This window comes from Elephas maximus, chromosome 4, assembly GCF_024166365.1.
Source record: "Elephas maximus indicus isolate mEleMax1 chromosome 4, mEleMax1 primary haplotype, whole genome shotgun sequence".
In the NCBI taxonomy this organism is placed as follows: domain Eukaryota; kingdom Metazoa; phylum Chordata; class Mammalia; order Proboscidea; family Elephantidae; genus Elephas; species Elephas maximus.
This window is the reverse complement of record NC_064822.1, coordinates 116,023,976-116,045,696: the sequence shown is the minus strand read 5'-3', so window position 1 is coordinate 116,045,696 and position 21,721 is coordinate 116,023,976. Positions and strand designations below refer to the sequence as shown.

General features: G+C 40.1%; 1 long non-coding RNA gene across 1 annotated transcript in view; it reads left to right on the top strand.

Moving 5' to 3' along the window:
* Positions 1 to 21,721, top strand: part of LOC126075650 (uncharacterized) — a 31,673-nt gene that overhangs the window by 2,246 nt on the left and 7,706 nt on the right. Inside the window, exon 2 of the long non-coding RNA XR_007517225.1 lies at positions 468 to 578. This is a non-coding gene — a long non-coding RNA (uncharacterized LOC126075650). The remainder of the gene's footprint in view (positions 1 to 467; positions 579 to 21,721) is intronic.

Genomic DNA, 21,721 nt, shown 5'->3' with positions numbered 1-21,721 from the left:
TTATTGAGGCCTCAGTGCATCATTTTTATCAGTTCAGTCAATGAGTGCGTCACGCCCCTCTCTTCCTCAGGTCTCTTGCCAGGTTGGGGCCTGGGTAGTCCCCTACTTTACACTTGTTTAAATGTGGCTGGGCTGTTTTAGAAAGACAAAGAGTACCTTAATTGCTCAGGCTATTTTTGAAAACCAGAAACAAAAGGCCAAACAGAGTTCCTTGTCCTACATTCTACTGAACAATTGGGCTGGACTCTTTAAACGTGCCAATGTCATAAAAAAAAAAAGTCAAGAGAATCATTTCACGTCAAAGAAGATCAAAAACACAGAACCAAATGCAATGAATGATCCCTGATTGATCCTAGATTTAAAAATAACAACAATAAACCCAGCTAATTGCATATGGACTGTCAGGCAATATTATTGCCTCAGTGTAGGAGGCTTGTCAGAATTGACCATGTCTTTTACTTTTCCAGTGAAGCTCAAGTGCACATGTTCCTCCACCATGTAAAGACCCAAGGGTGATAAAACGGGAGGAGAGTTGGAAGAGAGGTCTAGATGGAGCAAAAATGGGAATTCTTATTGAGGTAAGGATGCAATCTGAATGGGGAGGGTAGAAATGGTGAGTGATTTACATACTTTTCACAGTGGGGAGCTGAGTAGCACTGACCCACTGGAATAAAAATAGGCTCCTCATATAACACATAAACTAGGCCCACCTACTCACTCGCTCACACCGAACTGCTGAGCCTGGGATCACTGGGCTTGAGTAATGACTTACGATTGGGTCTCTGGTGAGACTCCCTGAAGGAGGGTCCGCTGAAGTCAGTCTGTAGAGGGGGCCACCTAGTCTGAAATGCTGTAGTCAGCAAATCAGTTCAGGAAGTGATGAGGTCTTCCCCCCATATCAGGCCATGATCTCCTTAGCCAGTCAATTCCTGGATAGACTTTTAGATGTATGACTGATGGGTTTCTTTCTCCAGCTGACTTCTAGAAACCTTCGGATCCCACCATGCAATGCATAGTTCCCTGGAAAGGCCCCCTATCAGGGCGCTGTTGTTGTGTGCCATTGAGTGGATTTTGACTGATAGCAACCCTATATGATGGAGTAGAACTGCCCTATAGGGTTTCCTAGGCTGAAATCTACCAGAGCAGATGGCCAGGTCTTTTTTCCCATGGAGACACCTGTGGGTTCGAATCACTGACCTTTTGGTTAGCAGCTGAGTGCTTAACCACTTCGCCACCAGGGCTCCTTGACAGGGTGCTGTTGTTGTTAACGTGCTGTCGAGTCGGTTCTGACTCATAGCGAGCGACCCTATGCACAACAGAACTAAACACTGCCCGGTCCTGAGCCATCCTCACACTCGTTGTTATGCTTGAGCTCATTGTTGCAGCCACTGTGTCAATCCACCTCGCTGAGGTTCTCCCCCTTTTCCGCTGACCCTGTACTCGCCAAGCATGATGTCCTTCTCTGAGACTGATCCCTCCTGACAACATGTCCAAAGTATGTAAGACGCAGACTCGCCATTGTTGCTTCTAAGGAGCATTCTGGTTGTACTTCTTCCAAGACAGATTTGTTCCTTCTTTTGGAAGTCCATGGTATAGTCAATATTCTTCACCAACACCACAATTCAAAGGCCTCAATTCTTCTTCAGTCTTCCTTATTCATTGTCCAGCTTTCACATGCATATGAGGCGATTGAAAGCAACATGGCTTGGATCAGGTGCACTTTAGTCCTCAAGGTGATATCTTTGCTTTTCAATGCTTTAAAGAGGTCTTTTGCAGCAGGTTTGCCCAATGCAATGCACCTTTTGATTTCTTGACTGTCGCTTCATGGGTGTTGATTGTGGATACAAGTAAAATGAAATTCTTGACAACTTCAGTCTTTCTTCCGTTTATCATGATGTTGCTTATTGGTCCAGTTGTGAGGATTTTTGTTTTCTTTATTTAAGGTGTAATCCATACTGAAGGCTATGATCTTTGATCTTCATCAATAAGTGCTTCAAGTCCTCTTTACTTTCAGCAAGCAAAACTGAATCATCTACATAACGTAGGTTGTAAATGAGTCTTCCTCCAATCCTGATGCCCTGTTCTTCTTCATATAGTCCAGCTTCTCCGATTATTTGTTCAGCATACAGATTGAATAGGTATGGTGAAAGAATACAACCCTGGCGTACACCTTTCCTGACTTTAAACCAATCAGTATCCCCTTGTTCTGTCTGAAAAACTGCCTCTTGATCTATGTACAGGTTACTCGTGAGCACAATTAAGTGTTCTGGAATTTCCATTCTTTGCAATGTTATTCATAATTTGTTATGATCCACACAGTCCAATGCCTTTGCATAATCAATAAAACACAGATAAACATCTTTTTGATATTCTCTGTTTTTAGCCAGGATCCATTTGACATCAGCAATGATAACATTTGTTCCACATCCTCTTCTGAATCTAGCTTGAATTTCTGGCAGTTCCCTGTTATACTGCTGCAGCTGCTCTTGAATGATCTTCAGCAAAATTTTACTTGTGTGTGATATTAATGATATTGTTCGATAAGTTCCGCATTTGGTTGGATCACCTTCCCCGGGAATAGGCATAAATATGGATCTCTTCCAGTTGGTTGGCCAGGTAGCTGTTTTCCAAATTTCTTGGCATAGATGAGTGAGCACTTCCAGCACTGCATCCATTTGTTGAAACATCTCAATTGGTATTCTGTCAATTCCTGGAGCCTTGTTTTTCACCAGTGCGTTCAGTGCAGCTTGGACTTCTTCCTTCCGTACCGTCAGTTCCTGATAATATGCTACCTCCTGAAATGGCTGAACATTGACCAATTCTTTTTGGTATAGTGACTCTCCCACATTTTTAGACCTTTCTCCAAGATTTTCTCTGCCTTGGCCCACAGACTTCACAGTGGATGGCAATCTTTTTTTTTTTAATAATTTTTATTGTGCTTTAAGAGAAAGTTTACAAATCAAGTCAGTCTCTCACACAAAACCCCATATACACCTTGCTACACACTCCCAATTACTCTCCACCTAATGAGACAGCCTGCTCTCTCCCTCCACTCTCTCTTTTCGTGTCCTTTTCACCAGCTTCTAACCCCCTCCACCATCTTATCTCCCCTCCAGGCAGGAGATGCCAACATAGTTTCAAGTGTCCACCTGGTCCAAGAAGCTCACTCCTCACCAGCATCCCTCTCCAACCCACTGTCCAGTCCAATCCACGTCTGAAGAGTTGACTTTGGGAATGGTTCCTGTCCTGGGGCAGCAGAAGGTCTGGGGGCCATGACCACCGGGGTCCTTCCAGCCTCAGTCAGACCATTAAGTCTGGTCTTATGAGAATTTGGGGTCTGCATCCCACTGCTCTCCTGCTCCCTCAGGGGTTCTCTGTTGTGTTCCCTGTCAAGGCGGTCATCGGTTGTAGCCGGGCACCATCTAGTCCTTCTGGTCTCAGGATGATGTAGTCGCTGGTTCATGTGGCCCTTTCTGTCTCTTGGGCTTGTAATTACCTTGTGTCCTTGGTGTTCTTCATTCTCCTTTGATCCAGGTGGGTTGAGACCAATTGATGCATCTTAGATGGCTGCTTGCTAGCGTTTGAGACCCCAAACACCACTCTTCAAAGTGGGATGCAGAATGTTTTCTTAATAGATTTTATTATGCCAGTTGACTTAGATGTCCCCTGAAACCATGGTCCCCAGACCCCTGCCCCTGCTACGCTGGCCTTCGAAGCATTCAGTTTATTCAGGAAACTTCTTTGCTTTTGGTTTAGTCCAATTGGTGAATGGCAATCTTTTCATTTCCCTTGATGACAAAGGATCTAACAGTGTATCTAGCTTTGGAGAACACCAGAGTCTGTCCTGTGAGCTACACCAACACCTTGGCTGCCAGGTCGGTCTGTCTTCCACACAGATGTTGAGGCAAAGCTTATGGAGTTCCTGCATAGGATTCTGTTTTTCATCTTGATCCTATGCCACGATGGAGAACATGAAGATGGCACCCGGAATTTTCTTTAATGATTATAAACAGACATGAACTTTAACAAAAGCTTTTTCTGTATTTCTTTGGATAATATGAGTTTTCTCTTTTAGTCTATTCATGTGATAAATCACATTTTTAGGATTTGTTATTGAATCATTCTTGCATTTCTGAGATAAATTCTACTTGATAATTATTTTTTAACATACTGTTTGAGTCAGTTAACTAGTATTTTATTTAGGATATTTGTATATATGCGCATAAGTGAGATGGACTAATAACATCCATTTCATGTATTTGCATTAGGCAGTTTTAGAATCAGGATTATTACATTGTCATAAAATGAATTTAGGTAGCTTTCACTCTTTTTCTATTTTTTGAAAAATTTGTACAAAACAGTAATTAACTGTTCTTGAATGTCAGTAGAACGTATCTGTAAATTCATATGGGTCTAAGAGTTTTGGGAAGAAAAGTCTTTGATTAACATTGTAATTTCTTTAATGCTTGTCGCTATGTTCAAGTTTTCTATTTTCTTTTGACCAATTTTGGTGTTTATATTTTTTTCAGAAATTTGTCTGTATCATCTAGATTTATAAATTTATTAATTTATGATTACTAATCATACTCTTTTATTATTAAAAAAAACTCTGAAGTGTCTGTAGTAATTTTCATTCTGTATCTTGTTTATTTGTATCTTTTTTTTTTTTTCTTTCCCCCTTGATCAGTCTACCCAGAGTTCTCTTTCTGTTTCCTCTCAGGTTCATTGATTATATTTTTCCCTTTATTTTTATTTCTTCTCCATATATCTAATAGATAGAGCTTGTTAACTATATTCTTCAGATAGCCTGTATCTCTGCTTATTGTTTGTCTGCCTGACCCACCAGTGTCTGAGAGAGTATGTTAAAATTTCTAGTTCTAATAGCTGATGCATTGTGGAGTTGAATGCTTTGTTCATTAGTTTTAGAACTTTTTTGTTTTCTTTAAATTCATTTAACACTTTAAATCTCTATGTAAAGCTTTTGTTGCATCCTAGAAATTTTGACAACTTTCATTTATTTTGAAATATTTCATATTTTCTATTATTTCTTTAACTCAAAGTTTATTTATTAGCGTATATTTGTTTCCAAACAAAAATGAGGTTTTAAAAAGCTATCATTTAATTATTAATTTCTTATGTTATCACATTACAGTCATAGAACATAAACCCAGTCATAGAACATAGGCTGTATAATATTGATTCTTAAAATGTATTAACTCTTCCTTTGTAACTTTATACATAGTCATTTTTTATAAATGTTTGATATGTGCTAGAAAAAAGTATATTGTCTGTTCACTAGGTGTAGAACTCTTTCTGTTTTATTGCACTTTAGGTGAAAGTTTATAGTTCAAGTTAATTTCTCATTCAAAAATTTATACACATATTGTTTTGTAACATTGGCTGCAATCCCAACAAAGTGACAGCATGCTCCCCTTTTCACCCTGGGATCCCTGTGTCCATTAGTCCAGTTCTGTCCTTCCTGCCTCCTCTTCTTGCTTTTGGACAGGAGTTGTCCATTTGGTCTCATATATATGATTGAACTAAGAAGCACATTCCTCATGTGTGTTATTTTTATTTTATAGGCCTGTCTAATCTTTGTCTGAAAAGTGGGCTTTGGGAATGGTTTCACTTCTGAGTTAGCAGTGTCGGAGGGCCATAGCCTTGGGGGTTCCTCCAATCTCTGTCAGACCAATGAGTCTGGTCCTTGTTCGTGAATTTGAATTTCTTCTACATTTTTCTCCAGTTCTATCCAGGGGTCTTTGTTGTGATCCCTGTCAGAGCAATTGGTGGAGGTAGCCAGTCACCATCTAGTTGGGCTCAGGCTGGTGGAGTCTCTGGTTAATGTGGCCCTTTAGTCCTTGGGGGTAATATTTTCCTTGTGTCTTTGAATTTCTTCATTCTCCTTTGCTACAGGCAAAATGGGATCAATCGTGGTATCTTAGATGGCCAATCGCAAGCTTTTAAGACCCCAGACACTACTCAACCAAGTGGGATGTAGAACATTTTCTTTATGAAGTATGTTATGGCAATTGACCTAGATGTCCCCTGAGATTATGGTTCCCCAGCCCTAGCCCCTCAAAGTATTTGGATGTGTCTGGGAGACTTCTGTGCTTTTGATTTGGTCCAGTTGTGCTGACTTCTCCTATATTGTGTGTAGTCTTTCTCTGGACCAAAGTTGACACTTTTCTACTATATAGTTAGTAATTTTCATTCCCCTTCCCTGTCCACTCTCATAACCATCAAAGAATGTTATTTTCTGTGTGTAAACTTTTCTTGAGTTCTTATAATAGTGGTCTCATACAATATTTGTCCTTTTGTGACTGACTTATTTCGCTCAGTATAATGCCTTCCAGATTCATCCATGTTGTGAGATGTTTTGTGGATTCATCACTGTTCTTTATTGTTGTGTAGTATTCCATTGTGTGTATGTACCATTATTTGTTTATCCATTTTTCTGTTGATGGGCACCTAGGTTTTTCTATCTTTTTGCTGTTGTGAACAATGCTGCAATGAACATGGGTGTGCATATGTCTATTTGTGTGACGGATCTTATTTCTGTAGGAGTGGGACTGCTGAATTGTATGGTATTTCTACTTATAGCTTTTTAAGGAAGCCCGGTATCATTTTCCAAAGTGGTTGTACCATTTTACATTCCCACTAGGAGTGCATAAGTGTTCCAATCTCCCTGTAACGTCGCCAACATTTGTTATTTTCTCTTTTTTGGATTAGTGCCGGTATTGTTGTGGTGTAGATGTAGTACTTTTCACGCATAGATTAAGCTTGTTAATTATTCAGATCTTCTATATCTCTGCTTATTTTTTGTCTGCTTGATTCATTGGTTTCTAAGAGAGATGGGTAGATATTTCCAGTTTCAATGGTTGGTTTATTTTTTCTTTCCTAAATTTGTCAATTGTTTTTTAATTGTAAAACGGGAAGAATAATAGTACTTTCTTATAGGGTTGTAATGAAGGCTATGAGTTAATACGTGTAAAGCCCATGTAGAGCGTGCCTGGCACATAGAGGGCTCTCAATAAAGTTAGCTTTGCTGTTTATACATGCCCTGGTGGCACAGTGGTTAAGAGCTCAGCTGCTAACCAAAAGGTCAGCAGTTCGAAGCCACCAGTTGCTCCTTGGTAACGCTATGAGGCACTTCTATTCTGTCCTGTAGGGTTGCTATGAGTCAGAATCGACTCAACAGCAGTGAATTTTTTTTTTTTTTTAATATTGCCAAGTGCATTTATGATGGTTATATTTTCTTATTTATTTTACCATTATATAGCACTTTCCACTTTGTCCCATATTTTTTTGCCCTTAATTTTGTCACACATTAAAATCCCATTTACTTTTTGTTTATTTTTGCCTGGTAAAACTTTTTCCTTGGTTACAGATTGAGTTCCCAGGGAAGCAGATTCTAAGGTGGAGATTAGAGTGCAAGTTTATCTTTAGTGAGTACTCTTGGGATCAAAATTTGTAGGAGGAAGGGAAGGAAGCAAGACTGAACAGAAGAAGAAGATGGGCTTCAGAGCAGTCACAAGGCTTCAGCTAATCCTGAAGAAAGCTCTAAAGTAAGGTTAATGTCCCACCCTTTGGAGACCAAGTGTCTTACCAAGGCATCTGACATACTTGCCACTTCTTGCTCAACCTGTTCAGTTTATATGATGTTATCAACATAGAAGACCAATATTATGACGTTCTGAGGGATGCCCAGGTGGCCCAAGTCTCTTCATATTATTTTATGACAGAAAGTAGAAGAGTTAACGTGGCCCTTGGGCAAGACTGTAAGTATCGTTGTTTTTACCAAGTGAATGTGAACTATTTCTGATCCTCCTTTCCCACAGGGGTGGAAAAGAATGCATTTGCAACATCAATGGCTACATACCACGTACTTATTTTTGCTGTTGTATGCCCTCAAAGCCTTCTAGTAGATTCTGACTCAAAGTGACCCTATAGGACAGAATAGAACTGCCCCATAGGGTTTCCTAGGCCTGTAAGCTTTACAGGACCAGATCACCAGGTCTTTTCTTCAGTGGAGCTGCTAGTGAATTTGAACGGACCTATGCTTAGTAGCCCAGTGCTTAACAATTGCACCACCAGGGCTCCTTCCATGTGCTTGAGGCCCTGTTAATTTGCTCTATGATACTACATATGGCAAAGCAGCTGCAATTGGGATTACTACCTGGTTGAGTTTGCAGGAGTTCACTGTCATAGGCCAGCATCTGTCTCATTTTCGCAGGGACTAGACTTATGAATTAAACAAAGATATGTTGGAAACTACCTGTTTTATATCTGTACTGTCTATTATGGTAGCTACTAACCACATGCGAGGACCCTGTTAGCACAATGGTTAAGCACTCAGCTGTTAACCAAAAGGTTGGTGGTTTGAACCCACTGAGTGGCTCCAGGGAAGAAAAACCAGGCAATCAGCTTTGATAAACAATACAGCCAAGAAAACCCTATGGAGCAGTTCTACTTCATCACATAGGGTCACTATGAGTCAAAAATAGACTTTTCAGCACCTAACAACAACAGCCACTGTGGGTATTTAAATTAAAATTAAATAAAATTTATAGATGATGGTTGCACATGATTAGTGTAATTGATATCACTGAATTGTACACCTGAAAAGTGTTTAATTGGCAATGGTGTTACCTATGTATTTTTATAACAATGTTAAAATAAAAAATCCTGTTCCTCAATACCAGTAGCCATACTTCAAGTGCTCAGTAGCTATATGTGGCTAGAAGCAACCATACTGGAAAGAGCATATACCACCACCCAAAAATAAAACACATACCCATTAAGCAGTTCCTTCCCATTCCTCCCTGCCCCAAGTGCCTATGGTTGTTGTTGTTAGGTGCCATTGAGTGGATTCCGACTCATAGTGATCCTATGTACAGCAGAACGAAACACTGCCCGGTCCTGTGCCATTCTCACAATCGTTGTTATGCTTGAGGCCATTGTTGCAGCCACTGTGTCAATCCATCTCATTGAGGGTCTTCCTCTTTTTGCTGACCCCCTACTTTACGAAGCGTGATGTCCTTCTCCAGGGACTGATCCCTTCTGATAACATGTCCAAGGTAAGTGAGATGTATTCTTACCATCCTTGCTTCTAAGGAGCATTCTGGTTGTACTTCTTCCAAGATAGATTTGTTCGTTGTTTTAGCAGTCCATGGTATATTCAGTATTCTTTGCCAGCACCACAATTCAATGCGTCAATTCTTCTTTGGTCTTCCTTATTCATTGTCCAGCTTTCACATTCATATGAGGCGTTGAAAACAACATGGCTTGGGTCAGGCACATCTTAGTTTTCAAGGTGATATCTTTGCTTTTCAATGCTTTAAAGAGGTCTTTTGCAGCAGATTTGCCCAATGCAATGTGTCTTTTGATTTCTTGACTGTTGCTTCCATGGGCGTTAATTGTGGATCCAAGTAAAATGAAAAACAAAAGGAAAGAACATGCTCAGCATTTCTCAAGATGAAAGGGCTGAAGAAAAAATTCAAACTTCCACTTGAAATTTTGGAGAATTCTACAGGGAGAATACTGAACAATGCAGAAAGCATCAAAAGAAGGTGGAAGGAATACACAGTCACTGTACCAAAAAGAACTGGTCGATGTTCAACCATTTCAGGAAGTAGCATATCTGATTATCATGATGTTGCTTATTGGTCCAGATGTGAGAATTTTTGTTTTCTTTATGTTGAGGTGCAGTCTTCAACATAAAGATCAAAGGCTGTGCTCTTTGATCTTTATCAATAAGTGTTTTCTGGAAGCAAGCAAGATTGTGTCATCAGTATATCACAGGTTGATAATGAGTCTTTCTCCAGTACTGATGCTTCATTCTTCTTCATATAGTCCAGCTTCTCAGATTATTTGCTCAGCATACAGATTGAATACATATGGTGAAAGGATACAACCCGGATGCACACCTTTCCTGACTTTAAATCACAGTATCCCCTTGTTCTGTTCGAACAACTGCCTCTGCATGTGTAGGTTCCTCATGGACACAATTCAGTGTTCCGGAATTCCCGTTCTTTCCAATGTTATCCATAATTTGTTATAATCCACACAATCCAATACCTTTGCATAGTCAATAAAACACAAATAAACATCTTTCTGGTATTCTCTGCTTTCAGCCAGGATACATCTGACATCAGCAATGACATCCCTTGTTCCACGTCCTCTTCTGAATCTGGCTTGAATTTCTGGCAGTTCCCTGTTGATATACTGCTGCAGCTGCTTTTGAATGATCTTCAGCAAAATTTTACTTGTGTATGACATTAATAATATTGTTGGAAATTTGCATGTTCTGTTGAATCGCCTTTCTTTGGAATAGGCACAAATATGAATCTCTTCCGGTCAGTTGGCCAGGTAGCTGTCTCCCAAATTTCTTGGCACAGACGAGTAAGCATCTCCAGTGCTGCATCTGTTTGTTGAAACATTTCAATTGGTGTTCCATCAATCCCTGGAGCTTTGTTTTTAAGCCAATGTCTTCAGTGTAGCTTGGACTTCTTCCTTCAGTACCATTGACTCTTGATCATATGCTACTTCCTAAAATGGTTGAACATCGACCAGTTCTTTCTGGTACAGTGACTGTGTATTCCTTTCCACTTTCTTTTGATGCTTCCTGCATCGTTCAATATTTTCCCTGTAGAATTCTTCAAAATTTCAGTGGAGGTTTGAATTTTTTCTTTAGTTCTTTCATCTTGAGAAATGCTGAGCATGTTCTTCCCTTTTGTTTTTCTAACTCCAGGTCTTTGCGCCTGTCATTATAATACTTTGTCTTCTCAAGTCGCTCTTTGAAATCTTCTGTTCAGTTCTTTTACTTTATCATTTCTTCCATTCTCTTTAGCTACACTATGTTCCAGAGCAAATTTCAGAGTCTCTTCTGACATCCATTTTGGTCTTTTCTTTCTTTTTAATTACCTTTTGCTTCCATGTATGATGTCCTTGTTGTCATCCCACAACTCATCTGGATTTCGGTCATTAGTGTTCAATGGGACAAATCTATTCTGGAAATGGTCTCTAAATTCAGAAGTGATATACCTAAGACCATATTTTGGCCCTCCTGGACTTGTCTTAATTTTCTTCACCTTCAACTTGAACTGGCACATGAGCTACTGATGGTTTGTTCCACAGTCGGCCTCTAGCCTTGTTCCTACTGATGATATTGAGCTTCTCCATTGTCTCTTTACACAGACGTAGTTGATTTGATTCCTGTGTATTCCATCCAGAGAGGTTCACATGTATAGTCGCCATTTATATCATTGAAAAAAAGTATTTGCAATGAAGAAGTCGTTGATCTTGCAAAATTCTATCATGTGATCTCCGACGTCATTTCTATCACCAAGGCTATACTTTCCAACTACTGATCCTTCCTCTTTGTTTCCAGCTTTTACATTCCAATCACCAGTAATTACCAATGCATCTTGATTGCATGTTTGACCAGTTTCAGACTGCAGAATTTGGTAAAAATCTTCAATTTCTTCATCTTTGGCTTTGGTGGATGGTGTGTAAATTTGAATAACAGTCCTATGAACTGGCCTTCTTTGTGAAGAAAAAAAATTTTTTTTTTTTTATAGGCATATGGATATTATCCTATCACTGACAGCATTGTACTTCAGAATAAATCTTGAAATGTTCTTTTTGATGATGAATTCGATGCCATTCCTCTTCAATTTGTCATTCTCGGCACAGTAGACCATATGATCAACTGATTCAAAATGGCAAATACCAGTCCATTTCAACTCACTAATGCCTGAGATACCAATCTTTATGCATTCCATTTCATTTTTGACTCATGCTTTGTATATTCCATGTTCCAATTACTAATGGATGTTTACAGCTGTTTCTTATTTTAAATCGTGCCTCATCAGCAAATGAAAGTCCTAAAACCTTTATTCTTCCACGTCATTAAGGTTGACTCTACTTTGAGGAGACAGCTCTTTCCCAGTTGTATTTTGAGTGTCTTCCAACTTGAGGCACTCATCTTCCGGCACTATATCAAACAATGTTCTGCTGCTATCCATAAAATTTTCACTGGCCAATTTTTTCTGAAGTAGGCTACCAGGTCTTCTTCCTAGGCTGTCTTAGTCTGGGAGCTCTGCTGAAATCTGTCCACCATGGGTGACCCTGCTGGTATTTGAAATGCCAGCGGCATAGCTTCCAGCATCACAGCAACGCACAAGCCAGCACAGTTCAACAAACTGACAGGCTTGTGGTGGCTATGTTTTATTAACTATATAAAAGCATTCGACTGTGTTTTATTGGCTATGCAAAGGCATTGGCCTGTGTAGATCATAACAAATTATTGTGAAGAATGGGAATTCCACAACAAATTAATTGTTCTCATGAAGAACCTGTACATTGACCAAAAGGCAGTTGTTTGAACTGAACAATGGGATACTGTGTGGTTTAAAGTCAGGAAAAGTGGGTGTCAGGGTTGCATCCTTTCACCATACTTATTCAATCTGTATGCTGAACAAATAATCTGAGAAGCTGGTCTATATGAAGAAGAATGGGCATCAAGGTTGGAGGAAGACCCATTAACAACCTGCGATATGCAGATGATACAACCTTACTTGTTGAAAGTGAAGAGGACTTGAAGCACTTACTGATGAAGATCAAAGAGCACAGCCTTCAGTATGGATTGTACCTCAACATAAAGAATACAAAAGTCTTCACAACTAGACCAATAAGCAACATCATGATAAACGGAGAAAGGATTGATGTTGTCAAAGATTTCATTTTACTTAGATCCACAATCAATGCCTGTGGAAGCAGCAGTCAAGAAATAAAAAGACATATTTCATTAGTTAAATCTGCTGAAGAAGACCTCTTTAAAGTCTGAAAAAGAAAAGATGTCACTTTGAGGGCCAAGGTGTGCCTGAACCAATCCATTGTATTTTCAGTTGCCTCATATGTATGTGAAAGCTGGACAATGAACAAGGAAGACTGAAGAAAAATTGACCTTTGAACTACGGTGTTGGCGAAGGATACTGAATATATTATGGACTGCCAGAAGAACAAAAAAATCTGCCTTGGAAGAAGTACAGCCAGAATGCTCATTGGAAGCAAGGATATGGAGACTTTGTCTCATGTACTTTGTACGTGTTATCAGGAGGGACTAGTCCCTGGAGAAGAACTTCATGCTTGATAAAGTAGAGGGTCAGTGATAAAGGGGAAGCGTCTCTATGAGATGGATTGACACAGTGGCTGCAACAATGGGCTCAAGCTCAACAACTATTGTGAGGATGGTGCAGGATTGGGCAGTGTTTCATTCTGTTGTATGTGGGGTTGTTACGAGTTGGAACCAAGTCCATGGAACCTAACAACAACAACATTTTTGACGTCCATCCATGTCATAGCATGTGTCAGTACTTCATTCCTTTTTATGGCTGAATAATATTCCATTGTAAATATATATATATATCAAAAAACCAAACCCGGTGCCGTCGAGTCGATTCCGACTCATAGCGACCCTATAGGACAGAGTAGAACTGACCTATACAGTTTCCAAGGAGCACCTGGCGGATTCAAACTGCTGACCCTTTGGTTAACAGCCATAGCACTTAACCACTATGACACCAGAGTTTATATATATCACAATTTCAGTCGATGGATATTTGGGTTGTTTATACCTTTTGGCTATTGTGAATAGTGTTGCCATGGACTATGGACATTTGTGTACAAGTATTTGTTTGAATACTTGCTTCAATTCTTTTGGGTATATACCTAGGAGCAGAATTGCTGGGTCATATAGTGATTATATGTTTAACTGCGTCTGAGCCATTTTACATTCCCACTAACAATATACAAGTGTTCCAAAGGGTTCCAATTTTCCCGCACCACCTTGCCCCTTTTATAGTAGCCTTGAAGTCCTCGAACATGGCAAAAGGGACTTTACAAATGTGATTAAATTAAGGATTGTGAGATAGGGAGATCATCCTTGATTATCCAGATCTGGGTGGGCCAATGTAACCACAGTAGTCCTTATAAGAGGAAGTCAGGGATGTCAGAAGGAGTCCTGGTGGCACAGCTGCTAACCAAAAGGTGGATGGTTTGAACCCATCAGCCACTCTGAGGGAGAAGGATGTGGCAGTCTGCTTCAGTAAAGATTTAGAGCCTTCCAAGCCCTATGGGGCAGCTGTACTCTGCCCCATATAGAGTCACTATGAGTTGCGATCTACTTGATGGCAGTAGGTTTGGTTTTAGTGTGTAGAAGTGTCAGAGAGTTAAATTTGACAATATGACACTGTTGGCTTTGAAGATGGAGGAAGAAGCCACAAGCCAAGGAATGCAGGCAGCCTCTGGAAGATGGACAAGGCAAAGAAATAGATTCTACCCTAGAGCCTCTGGAAGGAATACGGCTAACACCTTGATTTTAGTCCACTGAGACTGATTTTGGACATAATTGTAAGATAGTAAATTTGTACTGTGTTAAGCTACTAAGCTTGTGGTGATTTGTTATAGCAGCAATAGGAAACTAATACAACGGTCCACCACCAGAGGCCTCCTTTCATTCATTCATTCAGTGCCAGGCACTGTTCTAAACACTGAGGACACAGCAGTAAAGAGACAAGGTTCTGCTCTCAAAAAGCTTACTTGCTGGGGAGGGCAGTCAACTCAGGAAATAACTTTAGTAGTAAGTGGCTTGAAGAAAACAAAACAAGGTACTGGGAGAGTGATCACTGCTGTGAGTGGGGACTGAGGAGGGGCTACTTTAGACAGAGTGGTTAGAGGGGATTTCTCTGAGGCAATGACATTTGCACCAAGCCTTGAATGATGAGAACGAGGCAATTGTGTGTTGTTCTGAGGGATGAGCAACCAGCAAGGGCAGAGGCCCTGAGAGACAGTGAGTTTAGAGTGTCTGAGGAGCTGAAATGAGGCCAAAGCAAGAAAACTAAATCCACTGCCATCGAGTTGATTCCAATTCACAGTGACCCTATAGGACAGGGTAGAACTGCCCCATACGGTTTCCAAGACTGTAAATTTTTACGGGAGCAGAGTGCCACATCTTTCTCCCATAGAGCGGCTGGTGGGTTCGAACTGCTGACTTTTCAGTTAGTAGGCTAGTGCTTAACCGCAGTGCCACCAGGGCTTCGAAAGTAAGCCACTGTAGCTGAAACAGAATAATGGGAGGACAGTGGGGGAGGAGGTCAGACAGGAAGGGAGGAGCCACAGCATGCAGAGGCTTGTATACCACAGTAAGGAGTTTGGATTTTATTTTAATTGCAGAGGAGGGCATTTGGAAGAATTTAAGTTGGGGGGGCGGTAACAGGGTTACATTTACTTTTTAAAATAATCTCGTTCCTATGTGGTGAATGGACTGAAGGGGTTAAAAGTAAGAGCAAGAGGAACAGTTCTGAGGCTACTGCTGTCATCTAGGTGAGAGGCATAGGTGGCTTGGGCCAGTGACCAAAACCAAAATCCGTTGCCTCCAAGTCCATTCTGACTCATGGTGATGCCATGTGTTACAGAGTAGAACTGCTCCAGAGGGTCTTCTTGGCTGTAATTTTAATGCAAGCAGATTGTCAGGCCTTTTTTCCATAGTACTGTTGGGTGGGTTCGAACTGACGGCCTTTAGGTTAGCAGTTGTCTTAGTTATCTAGTGCTGCTATAACAGAAATACCACAAGTGGATGGCTTTAACAAACAGAAATTTATTTTCTCATAATCTAGTAGGACAGAGGTCCAAATTCAGGGCATCGGCTCCAGGGGAAGGCTTTCTCCCTCTCTGTTGGCTCTGGAGGAAGGTCCTTCTCATCAATCTTCCCCTGGACTAGGAGCTTCTTCTTGCAGGAACCCCAGGTTCAAAGGACACGCTCTGCTCCTGGCGCTGCTTTCTTGGTGGTATGAGGTCTCCAATGCTCTGTGCAGGCCACACCCCAGGGAAACTCCCTTTACATTAAATCAGGGATGTGATCTGAGAAAGGGTGTTACATCCCACCCTAATCCTCTCCAACATAATCTTGCCTCATTAACCACAGGCAGAGATTAGAATTTACAACACATAGGAAAATTACAATCACAAAATGGAGGACAACCATACAATACTGGGAATCATGGCCTAACCAAGTTGACACATATTTTGGGGGGACACAATTCAATCCATGACAGCAGTCAAGCGCAAATTGCCACCTAGGTACCTGTAAAGTGCCTAATATATATAGTAATAATAATAAAAAACAAACCAGCTGTCTTTGAGTTGATACCATTTCATGGTGAGCACTTGTGTTACAGAGTAGAACTGTGCTCTGTAGGGTTTTCAAGTCTAAGACCTATTAAGAGCAGATCACCAGGCCTTTCTTTCAAATTGCCTCTGGGTGGCTTTGAACCACCAATCTTTTGGTTAGTAGTTGGGTGCTTAAACATTTGTGCCATCCAGAGACTCCTAAACCACACCCATTGCTGTCAAGTAGATTCCAACTCAAAGCAATCCTATAGAAGAGAGTAGAACTGCCCAATAGAGTTTTCAAGGCTATAAATCTTTACGGAAGCAGACTGCCACATCTTTCTCCAGTGGAGCAACTGGTGGGTTCAAACCTTTAACCTTTTGGTTAGCAGTTGAATGCTTAATGACTGCACCACCATGGCTCCTCAGGGACTCCTAGATAGTAATAATAGTTAACATTTATTGTGCACTTACTATGTGCCAGCTGCTATAATAAGCGCCTTATACATACTACCTCATCTATTCTTCACACCAATGAGCAATGTACCCATATTTTACACTGGGTCATAAAAATTTTGGCTAATATAAAACAGCCAGAAAATCTTAGTCAGGATTTAAACCTAGGCAGTCTCCACATCAGAGCTTATACCTTCAGTGATTCAGCTAGTTTCCTAACCCTGGAGTGTTTGTGTAGTTCAAATCTGAGTGCGCTCTCAAAATCTGAGTTTTTCTCATCTACCCTGAGACCAAAAGAACTAGATGGTGCCCAGCTACCACCAGTGACCATTCTGATCAGGGCCACAATAGACAGACCTGGATAGAACGGGAGAAAAACGTTGAACAGAACTCAAATTCTTAAAAAGTTCAGATTTAGTGGAGCAGTTCAAACTAGAGAACCCCCTGAGACTATCACCCTGAGATACTCTTTTTTTTTTTTTTTTTTTTTTAATTCTTTAGTGTGCATTAGGTGAAAGCTTACATAGCACATTAGTTTCCCATTCAATGGTTTGTACACAAAGTGTTCCCTGACTTGGTTCCATTTCCCGAAATGTGCCTGCCTTCCCCCTATTTCCATCCTAGGTTCCCTGTTTCCTTTCATCCTGAATTGATACTTCTTCCTGCCTTCTTATCTTTGCTTTTGATCTAGTATAATAGATTTCTCTAAAGAATACGTTCCTCTGGGGTGTTGTTTACTTTATGTCTATGGTTTGGCTGATGAGTGGTATATAGTAATGGCTTCAGTTCCAGCTCAGAAAGGTGTCTTAGGGCCACAGTTTCGGGGGTTCCTCCAGTCTCTATCAGACCAGTAAGTCTGGTCTTTTTTATCAATTTGTTTTTTTCTCTACAGTTTTTGTCCGTGACCCTCTGTTGTGATCCCCGTAAGAGTGGTTGGTAGTAGTAGCTGGGCCCTATTTAGTTCTTCTGGTCTCGGGGTTGTGTAGGCTGTGGTCATGTGCTCCATTAGTCCTTTGGACTAAGTGCTCCTTTGGGTCTTTGGTTTTCTTAATTCTGTTTGGCTCCAGATGGTAAAAGACCAAAAGCTGTATCTTAGATGGCCTCTTGAAAGCTTTTAAGACCCCAAATGCTACTCACCAAAGTAGGATTCAGAACTTTGTCTTTATAAACTATGTTGTGCCAATTGATGTAGCTATTCCCCAAGTCTATGATCCTTCACTTTTGAGCCTCGACATGTTTGGTTATGTCTAAGAAGTTGCCCTGACTATGGCCCTGTGTGTGCTCCAGTGTCTATACTGTTATATAGCTATCACTTACAGCTATGTATGTAGAAATATCCACCACCAGACCTATATCTTCAGATGGGTGTGTTTCCTTATACTCTCTCACACCTCTTGCCATATCTATCTAGCTATCTATCCATTCGTAAATTAGTGTTTGTTAATACTGTTGTTGCAGGATTGTCTATGCTATAGTAATTACCATTGTTGCCCTGTTCTTGCGTTCCTTTCAGTGTCCTCCCATGCCTTGGTCATGTTTTGCTGACTTCCTCCATATTGTCTATTGCCTTTCCCTTCACCAAAATTAACATGTGTCTTCCATCTACTTGATAATTTTCCTTCCCTCCCTCCTATCCCTGGTAACAAAGAAAGCTTCCCCCCCACCCCCATTGTGTGTATAAACCTTTTCTTGTTTCTTTATAATAGTGGTCTTTTACAATATTTGACTTTTTGTGATTGACTGATTTCACACAGCATAATGTACTTCAAATTCATCTGTGTCCTGAGGTGTCTTGCAGATTCGTCATTACTCCTTATCATTGAGTAGTATTCCATTGTGTGTATGTACCACAGTTTGTTGATCCATTCATCTGTTGATGGGGATTTAAGTTGCTTCCATCTTTTTGATAATGTGACCAATGTTGCAGTGAACATGGGTGTGTATATGTCTATTCGTGTCACAGCTCTTATTTCTTTAGGGTATACACCTAGGAGTGGAATTGTTGGGTCATATGGTATTTCTATTTCTACCTTTTTCAGGAAGCTCCATACCATTTTCCAAAGCGGTTGTATCATTTTATGTTCCCTACAGCAGTGTATAAGACTTTCAATCTCTCCACAACCTCTCCAACATTTGTTAGTTTGTTTTTGATTAGTGTCAATAATACTGGGGTGAGATGCTATCTCATCGTAGTTTGACTTTGCATCTCTCTAATGGCTAATGACTGCAAGCATTTCTGGATGCTTCTTTGGTGAAATGCCTGTTCATATCCTTTGCCCATTTTTTAATTGGGTTGTTTGTCTTTTTGTTGTTGAGGTGTTGAAGTTTTCTACAGATTTTAGAGATTAGACCCTTGTCAGATATGTCATAGCCAAAAAATTTTCCCATCTGTAGGTTCTCTTTTTACTCTTTTGGAGAAGCCTTTTGATGAGCATAAGTGTTTAATTTTTAGGAGGTTCAAGTTATCTAGTTCATCTTCTGATATTTGTGCATTTTTAGTTATGTTTGGTATTCTATTTATATCATATATTAGGGCCCCTAGAGTTGTCCTTATTTTTTCTCCCATGATTCTTATAGTTTTAGGTTTTATAATTAGGTCTCTGATCAATTTTGAGAGAGTTTTTGTGTATGGTATGAGGTATGGCTCCTATTTCATTTATTTACAGGTAGACATCCAGTTTTGCCAGTACCATTTATTAAAGAGACTGTCTTTTGGCTCTTTGTCAAAGATCACCTGCCTATAGGTGGATGGATTTATGTCTGGGTTCTCAACTCTGTTCCACTGGTCTATATGTCTGTCATAGTACAAGTACCAGGCTGTTTTGACTACCATGGCTGTATAGTAGTCTGCCAGATCTGGTAGTGTGAGGCCTCCTACTTTGTTCTTCTTTTTCAGTGATGCTTTACTTATCTGGGGCCTCTTTCCTTTCAATTTAAAGTTGGTGATTAGTTTTTCCATCTCCTTAAAGAATGCTGTTGGAATTTGGATTGGGATTGCATTATATCTGTAGATAGCTTTGGGTAGTATCGACATTTTCACAATGTTGAGTCTTCCTATCCATAAGCATGGTATATTTTTCCATTTACATAGGTCTATTTTGATTTCTTGCAGTAGTGTTTTGTAGTTTTCTTTGTAAAGGTCTTTTACATCCTTGGTTAGATTTATTCCTAAGTATTCTATCTTGTGGGGGGGCTATTGTAAATGATATTAGTTTCCTGATTAACTTTTAGAAGTTCTCTTTGTTGGTGTAGAGGAATCCAACTGATTTTCATATGTTTATCTTATATCCTGCCAGTTTGCTGTATCTTTCTGTTAGTTCCAGTTGCTTTCTTGTGGCATCTTTGGGGTTTTCTACATATAGGATCATATTATCTGTGAATAAGGAAAGTTTTACTTCTTCCTTACCAATTTGGATGCCCTATATTTCTTTTTCTTGCCATTTGCTTTAGCTAGGACTTCCAGAACAATGTTGAATGAGAGTGGTGATAAAGGGCATCCTTGTCTGTCCTGAGATACTCTTTAAACCTTGAACCAAAACTACCCCCTGAGATCACCTTTTAGCAAAATAACAGATTGGCACACAAAATACTTTTATTATCTGTGAGTACGGTGCTCCATTAAAAGCCACCTGTATGAGACCAAAAGGTCATCTATTACTCTAAAGCAAAGATGAGAAGATAAGGGGACAGGGAAACTACAGTACTGGAAACAAAATAACCAGAATGCAACTGAAGAGAATGTTGACACATTGAAAAAAACTAATTGATAAATTGAATTTCAATAAAGTTAAGAACTTCTGCTTTTCGAAAAATTCCATTAAGGGAATGACAATATAAGCCACAAACTGGAAGAAAAAACATGGAAATCATATTCTGATAAATGACTTGTATCCAGAATATATAAAGAACTCTCAGAACTCAGTAACATAAAACAAATAGCCTGATTTAAAAAGCACGGGCAAATTAGAGAAATGCAAATTAAAACTACGATGAGATTCCATCTCACTCCAACAAGGCTGGCATTAATCCAAAAAACACAAAACAATAAATGTTGGAGAGGCTGCGGAGAAATTGGAACTCTTATACACTGCTGGTGGGAATGTAAAATGGTACAACCACTTTGGAAATCTATCTGGCGTTATCTTAAACAGTTAGAAATAGAACTACCATACAACCCAGAAATCTCACTCCTCGGAATATACCCTAGAGAAACAAGAGCCTTCACACAAACAGATATATGCACACCCATGTTTATTGCAGCTCTGTTTACAATAGCAAAAAGCTGGAAGCAACCAAGGTGTCCATCAACGGATGAATGGGTAAATAAATTGTGGTATATTCACACAACGGAATGCTACGCATCGATAAAGAACAGTGACGAATCTGTGAAACATTTCATAACATGGAGGAACCTGGAAGGCATTATGCTGAGCGAAATGAGTCAGAGGCAAAAGGACAAATAAGACCACTATTATAAGATCTTGAGAAATAGTAAAAACTGAGAAGAACACATACTTTTGTGGTTACGAGAGGGGGAGGGAGGGAGGGAGGGAGGTAGGGAGGGAGGGAGAGGGTTTTTTATTGATTAATTAGTAGATAAGAACTGCTTTAGGTGAAGGGAAAGACAACACTCAATACATGGAAGGTCAGCTCAATTGGACTGGACCAAAAGCAAAGAAGTTTCCGGGATAAAATGAATGCTTCAAAGGTCAGTGGAGCAAGGGCGGGGGTTTGGGGACCATGGTTTAAGGGGACTTCTAAGTCAATTGGCAAAATAATTCTATTATGAAAACATTCTGCATCCCACTTTGAAATGTGGCGTCTGGGGTCTTAAATGCTAACAAGCGGCCATCTAAGATGCATCAATTGGTCTCAACCCACCTGGATCAAAGGAGAATGAAGAACACCAAGGTCACACGACAACTAAGAACCCAAGAGACAGAAAGGGCCACATGAACTAGAGACCTACATCATCCTGAGACCAGAAGAACTAGATGGTGCCTGGCCACAATCGATGACTGCTCTGACAGGGAGCACAACAGAGAACCCCTGAGGGAGCAGGAGATCAGTGGGATGCAGACCCCAAATTCTCATA